The sequence below is a fragment of the Hyperolius riggenbachi genome, chromosome 2, assembly GCF_040937935.1.
Source record: "Hyperolius riggenbachi isolate aHypRig1 chromosome 2, aHypRig1.pri, whole genome shotgun sequence".
Lineage (NCBI taxonomy): Eukaryota > Metazoa > Chordata > Amphibia > Anura > Hyperoliidae > Hyperolius > Hyperolius riggenbachi.
This window is the reverse complement of record NC_090647.1, coordinates 115,465,331-115,475,034: the sequence shown is the minus strand read 5'-3', so window position 1 is coordinate 115,475,034 and position 9,704 is coordinate 115,465,331.

Below are 9,704 nucleotides of genomic sequence, written 5' to 3'. Positions count from 1 at the left end.
AACACACAGTGTTTCTCTCCCTCCTGCCTCTTCCTCTCCCCTTGCTTGTAGAGTCGTGAGACGCAGGCTACAGGCTGGAATGATTTGTCTGTGATCTCTCCACACAGGAGCAGCTTGCTAGCAAGTCTGCTCTGCTCAAAAGCCTCTGAGATCTGTTTGTGATGTTTACATTTGCTTTCTATCACTGACAAACTAGTTAGACTTAATTTTGCCACCTGAGTTAGGCAAAAAATATCTAAAGCTTGCAATTCAAACTTTGATTTTTATAGTTACATGGTTATTTGGGTTGAAAAAAGACATACGCCCATCGAGTTCAACCAGAGAACAAAGTACAACACCAGCCTGCTCCCTCACATATCCCTGTTGATCCAGAGGAAGGCGAAAAACCCTTACAAGGCATGATCCAATTAGCCCCAAAAGGGAAAAAATTCCTTCCCGACTCCAGATGGCAATCAGATAAAATCACTGTATCAACATCACTGGGCATTACCTAGTAAATGTAGGCATGGATGTCTTTCAATGCAAGGAAATTTTGATCACCCAAATGGGCCCCACCAGCCAGCCATCGTGCCCCCTTTGTGCCCCCCCCCCCCCCAAACAAAAAATTGAAGCTGGAGCCGCCACTGCCTCACTGGATAGGTGATGGGAGATTTGAGGCAACATTTTACTCCTTCATGGAGCAACTGCTGAAGCTGCAGAGAGGCGCATACAGCAATTTAAACCCCAGACAGGGGCTAAGTAAAACCTTTTATTGCAAAAGTAACCCTGTGTACATTGAGTTAAGGTACACTTAAGTATGTAAATAAAGGTGTGTATTGTTTTAAAGAGTCTGAATAAGATGATATAACAGAATTGTATGTAAATAATAAAGGACTATGCATTTTATACCATGATCTGGATTAATGAAAATCTGGGCCTAAGCTGGCCAAAGATCAGCAACCAATTATTCATAAATTATTACACTTTTATGATGTTTAATATAATACAGCTGCAAATATAAATCCTGAATCACAATAAATGTTGCAATATAAATATGATACGTTTGTACAAACAAGCAGACGCAAGTTCGCAGGTGACTTAAGGCAGCCCCACTCCCTTCCAGGAGATTTCAACAGACGCTATTAACTCAAGGAATCCAAGACATTCATCTGCAGTATGAGAGAACATCTTTAGTACATATAATCCACATAATTTATCCATAGTTACATAGTTATCTAGGTTAAAAAGTGTCATGCATCCATCTAGCTCAACTTCTTGATTCTCACTCTACCTCGATCCAGAGTAAAGAAAAGCCAAAAGGGCAAAAATGACCAACGTATCATTCCTCCTACATCTAGTGGCCATAGTTGCAGATTCCCTTCGAAATTAGGAGATAATGAGAGCCCCTTTTAAATGCAAGTTTAAAGTTTCCAATAACTATTTTCCAGGGTAAGATATTCCATTTCCTAACCACTGTTACTGTGAAGAACCCCTTTCCAGATGGAAAAAAAAATCTCCTTTCCTCCATGTGTAGTTCACAACCTCTTGTCTTTCATACAGATCTAGGGATGAAAATCTAATTTGCTAAGCACTTTAATGCTAATGTTAATTAGGTCACCTCTGTGGCCTGGGACTCACTTGTGACTGTAAAATGCTATACAAAAAAATTGCTAGCCCTTTTTAGAGCAATTTTGCCACTTAAAAGCGGAGTGATTTCTTAAGCAATTTCAGGTAAAGCAATTTTGGGCTCTGCATGCAGGGTGATTGTAGCAAATCGTAATCGCTCCTGTGGGGTGTGTGTACATGTTGAAAGGCCTGGAACAGTAGCAAACATTCTCACCATAATTTGTCTTTGGCACAAACGCAGGCATTAAAACGCTTAAAGTGGTCTGAAAGTCAGCATTTCTACTTAGCTCTAAAAGATTCCTCACAGCTTTAAACCTACTATCCCAGAATCTTTTTTTTTTAGCAGAACATCACTGAAAAGGTTAAACAAAGCACTTTGTCCTGCTATTCAGCTTCAAATCCGCATCCAAACAGGAGATAACAGTATCTTTGTTTACATTCCAATGTAGATACATTGGCCTCAATTCACTAAGCTTTATTTATCGAATGTTTTATCAATAAAACATTCAAAAACTCTATAACACCTTAGTGAATTCAAAATTAGATTTTACCCATGTGGTAAATTATCAAATCAGTGTAAAAATAGTGAAAGGACAGCTCAGGTCTTAAAAAAGGTACCGAACAGTGGTTTTTAATATTTAAACAACAAACCTCCCCATGAGGGAGGTTCATAATGGTGTTTGTCGATGGGAGTTCAGGAGTCAGGAAGGGGGGCGGGGACATTACTTACCTATGGGTTGCCGGCATTTGTAATTCCCATCGGGTTCACTCACATGTGTGCACACTGCATTGCATGCCGGGAGATGTAGTCCGACAGTAGGGATAGTTAATGAGATGCAAATAAGAGTTGATGCAATAGAGTTGATGCAATATTATGCAAATGTTGTATGCAAATATACGCAGCTTGGTGAAGGACCAATCAAATTTTACCAGCAGGATTTGATTGGTTTATGTTACAGCTGCATACATTTGCATTCAAAATGTGCATAGTACTGCATCAACTCGAAATTATTTGCATCTCATTGACCATCCCTATCCGGGAGATGTGAGTACATCGCTAAAATCGTATCTCCTGGTTTCCGAAAGGGCTAAAAAAAGTAATATAAAAACAAAGTAAATTTGACATAACCCCTTTTAGATACTTTTTTCTTTGCTGGCAGCCTTAAAGGTATTTTATTGACAAGGTACAAAAACATGTTTTGTAAGAAAACTCAGGAGAAAAGTTGGCTGAAGCAGGGCTGCATGGTCAGCTAAGATTGTCACACTATGGGGACCTCGTGTATATCCCACCCTGACACACACCATTTTGCCTGATTCACTGGTCCTGACTCCTGAAGAGAGACATTTTCAAGCGCACAGCTGACTTCCTGCCAGCAATTCCCGAGGAGGGATCTATAAGCATCATTTAGCCTAAAATTGTTGACAACCCAAGAGTGTAATACAGAGAATAACATGATCATTACTCTTTATGCAGTTTCATTTGTGGCCAATTTGATTTAACCAAAGGACTCTTTGTTTTATCAGCATATAATGAAATAGTTTTAGTGAGACCAGGAGTAAGCTATAATGTGCACATACATATGTAAATTGACCAGGAAAAATGTAATGTGGTTGGTAGAGCAGAAAAAGGTAAACCTGGGTGTCCAGGAAACATTACAGCTGAGCTGAAGCCAAAACAAGATCGACAGAGGAATAAATCACAGAATGTTTATCAGACGTATTACGACACTGGTATGTATAACTATGAAACTTCAATAAGCTTTATGTATAATGTACCTTTTAAGCGTATGTGACCTCATGAAGAAGCATGTAATCAGTTTGATCAGCTGATAACTTTGCAAGGCTCTGATTTGGTGTGATTACTTCCTGCTTTAATCGCCCTATGCAGAGCTGGCAGCAGAGTGGTTGCATCACATTCACAGTTAGTTTTCTCTGCAAGCTGTTTTCTTCCTCTTCGGAATTCTACTGTCTGTTCTGCTTTCCACCCCTCTCCATGATCACAGTGCTGAGGGGAGGGGCAGAAAGTAGTGTAGACACTGGAAATCCAAAGAGGAGGATGGTACCTGTAGGAGCAGGTAACTACAATACATGCAAGAAGTGCAAAAAGAAGTAAAAAAAACCCGGTACACTCAACAGGAAATGGTCAATGCCGGAGCAAGGATCTGGTGGCAACATGTAAAAAACAAGGAAAGTCCACACAGCGCCACGTTTAACCTTTTATTCCAGACGCGTTCGCTCATAGCATCTCAAAACACACCACTGACATGTTTTGGACCTTCTGGTCCTAAAAGCGGACCCAAACAAAACATTTTTTTTATTCAAAATATTTAGTTGTACCATTCTGACACATAAAAGATAAAAAAATACTCCGTCAAGCCTATGAGCATTTCAGTGCATGCTTTTCACCCTTCTCTTTTCATAACTAGGGTTATACAGGTGGCAGCCATTAGCAATTCCTCCTTTGCCAGACACCACCTACTCCACCAGTCTGCCGGATTCTGTCCCGGCAATATGAAAGGAAGGGAGGGATTTCCTCCAATAAATGTAAAATATTTTATATTTGTCATCGTGCAGCTGAAAAAAGGCTGCTATTTATTATTATAATTTAGAAAATAGATTTTATTCCTGAAATCTTGTATTTTTTATTTGGTCCACTTTAATCATAGCAGCATACATGCAAGAAGTGTAAAGCTCCACGTGGTGTTAGAGAAGATCAGGGCTCCTTTAAGGGCTCTTTCACACTTAGACGTTGCGTTTGATGCGACGTTAAGGTCGCACAATGTGCCCCTAACGCAGCGAATGTAGGTTATAAAATTTGACGTTATTTTGTAGTACGTTATGTGTCTCTTGGTGCGCCATTTTCGACACATACGGTGCATGCGTTACATTATACAAAAAACATTACTGAGCATGTGCAACACACATAACGCAGCAAATGTATTGCTAAACGCACAGCATGCAGCACTTTCTAAATATTGCTACACGTTACACACAACACAACGCAACATGTGCACTGAATGTCGCACAGACTTTGCATTGCTGTGCGTTAGTCTGCGTTGGAACATTTTCTAACGTGCGACTTTAACGTCGCACTGTGAAAGAGGCCTTAAAGCTGCTCTAAATCCCTGGTTACATATTGCTATCCTGGAGTGACCTTTACATTTTATCACTTGGCACTCACATCTCCCCTACCATGCTGTATCAGTGGAGCTCCCACTGACACCGTACAACCCAATCCTCTGCTTGAGAGAATTAGGTCGGGGCAGATCCTTCTTGCAGGTACACCACTCCTTCTAATAACAACAGAAGGAGGCACGCCTTCAGAAGTGAACTTGCATCCACTTTAGTCGCACACTACATGTTTTAGGATGAGCCCTTCATCAAGTGTGTAATATCCAACCACCATCACCAAAATATAGCATTGCAAAACTAAGTACGTTCAACCCCTCCCCCTCTTGGATGGAGCTACACGATAACCCTTTACATGTATTCTGTCACATCGTTAAAATTACATGTTAACTCTTCCCATGCCTCCTGTCACATCATTAAAATAATTCTAACTAAACATAAAACTAAATAGTATTAGTGAAAACACCCCACACAGGGACTACCTATAGTCTGCCCTACGATGTATACAAAGTCATTCTGCGGCGCAGGGCAGATGGATGGTCTTAGATCTGGTTCTGACCTTAAAAAAAAGGAGGTGACTGTGATAGGCTCTTGTTGCAAAAAGAGATTTAAAGGATCAGGAGACTGGACTGTACATACCCAAGGGGTTTGAATGAGCAATTGAACTTATAATTTTTGACTAAGGACTAAGTCTTTTTGAAAAAAAAAAAATGTTTTCACTTGTTTCCACTATTCCCCTTAACCTAGCAATTTTGGTGGCGATAGCATATACGGGGGCTTTGATATTAACTGGTAAAGTTGTCGTGAAATTATGTGAAATTATACAAAATTACGAATGAATTACACAAAATCAATTGACTTTTGAAATCATAATTGCAAAACTGTTTTGCAAACTTTTGCATGATCATAATTAGCAGTTACAATCATTACTATTTATCATTAATGCTACACATACAACTAATTATCTCATACATTAATTTTCAGTTCAGGGTTGCTTTAATTTAAGATGTAATCATATTTTTGGTTTTAAATAATAGGGAAAAATATTTCTTTTTTTATTCTTTTTTTTAAGAACATAACATTTTCAGCTGTCGTATTATAATGTGTTTTGGGGATTTTGTGTGTTTACCGAAGTAGTTTAAAATTCCATATCATAATCTGTATTTTCTAACAAACTTTTTTTTTCTTTTATTCTGTTGTCATCTTATTTTTTCTTTCTTGCTTGCAAATGCTACACTGCCAACCATATGTGTCACTTGCTTGGCCCAAAGTGACTGGAAGCCCCAGCATCAGGACATCTGCATTTTCTGCCTAGGCTTTCCAATGATCCATTCAGCTTCAAATTTAAATAATCCTGGGAGAAAATTCTAATTTAAACTTTCTGCTGGGTTTATTTAAATGTGCCGCTGAGGATTTCTCATTGGTCCATTGGGCCAGAAATTTAAAATATCTTGATGTTAAATCTCCCAGTAAGTTGGCTCGGGGAAAATAACAAGCACAGACAGCAAGGCAACATTCTGTAAACATGAAAAATGCAAATAAAGATAAAAAATAACAACAAAAAAATAAAAACATGAAAAGATCATTGGAAAATAGCCGTCGATAAAAATTATGGATTTTTATTAAGATAATTTACACCAATACTAAAACAAATATGTTAAATTATTTAAAGGACCACTATGGCAAAACATTTTAAAATTTAACATACATATACAGGTATATTCACAGACATACACTTGTCCCAGATTAAACACACCATAAATTCTTTACTTCCTGTGTAGCTGTCATTCACATTATGCATTATAAACTGACAGCTCTGAACATTTTACCAATCCTCCATGAGGAGGTGAACTAATCCAAAACCTGACGGTATGAGGTTCAGAGTTGATAGATAATAATATCTACTGTGCGTAACAGCTACATGGGAGGTAAGAAATGTATAGTTTTGATTTGTATTATTTTGTAATTCTTGAGAAATGAGGAAGAGAATATTGTATCTCGCTTGTTTGGATTGTTAATTGTAGCTGGAAATGTTCTTGTTTCTTCAATAAATTATCTAAAAAAAAAGACTATATTTAGGCATAAAATAAAATTGTAGGATATCTAAAAAAAGTCATTTTTAGGAGGAGGAGGATAGTTACAAGTGTTTTTTCATCAGTTTTTTTTCACCTCACATGTCCTTTAAAGGAAAGACTCTCTAACCACCTATTTTTGACTACCACCCTTGGGCGACCTCCTACCTTTTTCCAGTATAAACCAGTGACCCCCCCCCCCCCCCCGTCCGAGGGACTCACTTCACGGCCTCACCTAGAGTGAGGCCTTCTTCCCTTTTTTTTGGAGCAGCGACCACCGCAACTCATCCACAAGGCCGAGTGATGACGTTACTTTCTCACATGCTCTTGGGAGTGGTTGCCTTTCTTAGCAACCCAGCTTTGTCAGTATAATCTTACACTATCCTTTCTATATCTCCAAGTACAGTACGATATTATTCAAGATCGGGCTCTCGGTGACCCTGTGTGTTTTTGCTTTTCTTTACAAGTCCAAATTTTCTATTTAATACAATTTCAGTACTTTGGGCCTGATGCATTTAAGATCTTTATTTTCGTCAATTCCTATTTTTTCCTCATACCTTTAGGCTTTGACTGACTGCACTTTCTCTTGTGATTCACAAACATCAATCACTAGTGAGAAAAATTTGTGTCAATTTTGCGCTTAATTACACATATAAATAGTGCATAAATAATCCCACTAGGTATTACGGTGTGATTCATGACAGCTTTACAAGTGTTCCTCATGCATGACTTCAGGACTAGTATGCATAAAGTAGGTGTTACCGGATAACACAGTTATTATTTTGGACTTATATAACACCAGCATCTTCCACTGAACTGTACAATAGAGATGAAAACTACATACAGTTACAAAACAATGATGGGAAACAAGTAACACACGAATGAATGGGTCAACTTATGCATTGTAAATTGAGGTGGAAAATATGTAACCACATTACACCTCATTAACATACACAAGGCAGAGGTGGGCAAACTTTTTGACTCATGGGTCACAAAGTGTTCTTAAATTTGACAGAGGGGCCAGACCAGTAGAGGTAGCTGATATGAACAACACCAACTCCCATGCCTCTCCCCCCCCCTTCCCGCCCAGTACTGGAAGCCAAATGTGCCTCCATTCTTAGTTCAGCCCTGGCTACTTGAACTGGGAAGGAGGATGTCTAATACTGGAGCCACACTTGGCTACTTGAACTGGGGAGGGGGATGCCTAATACTGGAGTAACACCTGGCTACCTGAACTGGGGAGGGGGGTGCCTAATACTGGAGTAACACCTGGCTACCTGAACTGGAGAGGGGGATGCCTAATCCTTGAGTCACACCTGGCTAATTGAACTGGGGTGGGAGTTGCCTATTACTGGAGTCACACCTGGCTAATTGAACAGGGGAGGAGGGTGCCTAATACTGGAGTAACAAACACAACGGGGGTTGTCCACAGACCTCAGGAATCACTCTGTTAATCTCAGGGAGTCACAGATCATCGTAGGAGGTCCATCAAGCCTCCAATCGTAATCCAGTCCATACACAATCAATCTATTCTGGACTCAACCCTTGCACGAATAATCTTCAGAGTTTATTGTAATAATGTATGCGGTTATACAGCAGACAAAAAAGCACAGTGCTTTTTTGTCTGCTGTATAACCACATACATTATTACAATAAACTCTGAAGATTATTCGTGCAAGGGTTGAGTCCGGAATCGATTGATAGTGTATGGACTGTAATATTGGAGTAACACCTGGCTACCTGAACAGGGGAGGGGGATGCCTAATACTGGAGTAACACCTGGCTACCTGAACTGGGGAGGGGGATGCCTAATACTGGAGTCACACCTGGCTAATTGAACAGGGGAGGGGGGTGCCTAATACTGGAGTCACACCTGGCTAATTGAACAGGGGAGGGGGATGCCTAATACTGGAGTCACACCTGGCTACCTGAACAGGGGAGGGGGGTGCCTAGTACTGGAGTCACACCTGGCAGCTTGAACTAAAGAGGGGACTGCCTACTACCCCACCAACCCAGCACTGGGACCCTCTGAACATATACGACAAAAGCTAGTTGAATATATTCCTGGGGCCGTGCTGCTGTCCATGCGCCTGAGCACGGCCATACTGCGCCTACCTGAGGTCATTGCCTGCACAGCGGCACAAAACCACCCAAGCATGGCTTTTTCCTCCATGCACAAGCTGCTTCATGTTTCTATGCAGGCTCAGACCATACTCGTGCACACGCAGTAAGGCCACACAGACAGAAGTGTGGCCACAAACATAAAGAGGGCCCGGTCAGCAGTGGTGTCATCACCGAGGACATGAAAAGCTTCCTCGCAGGGTTACTTTAATTTTTAATAATTATAAAAAAATAAGATAAAACTCAATCTTAAGTATACTGCTGGGATTGGTATGTTTCAGCGTCCATTACCGAGATCTCCAAGAGTTTAGAGAATATCACAAACCATCAGTACAGTTAGCAGAACACAAGTCTTTCGGCTGAATGCCCCATGAGTCAACCAGTAGAGACAACTTGTCAACCAGCAGAGAGTGGGGCTGGCATAGGCAGAGCTGTGTCAATAAACAAAGCAAATTAGATTAACTGAAGGTGATAATGAGATCACATACGGTAGATTGTCATGTGCAGTCACTTGTTCATATGATTTAATTGACAAAACTACACCTACTCCAGCCTCACCTGATGACATTTCATTCCAGCTAAATGAATTTATGGATTAGTGGAAGATTTCTATATGCTGGGTAATCTACACACCCACAGGGCTAGGTTGTAAACCTACTGACCATAAGATTGCCGCCCATCGTAGACAGTATTCTATGTTCATTGATATATGACCTGATCATCATCATCCCTGAAATATTGAGGATTGTGAAGTTGATTATCCATGACTGAGCTGTA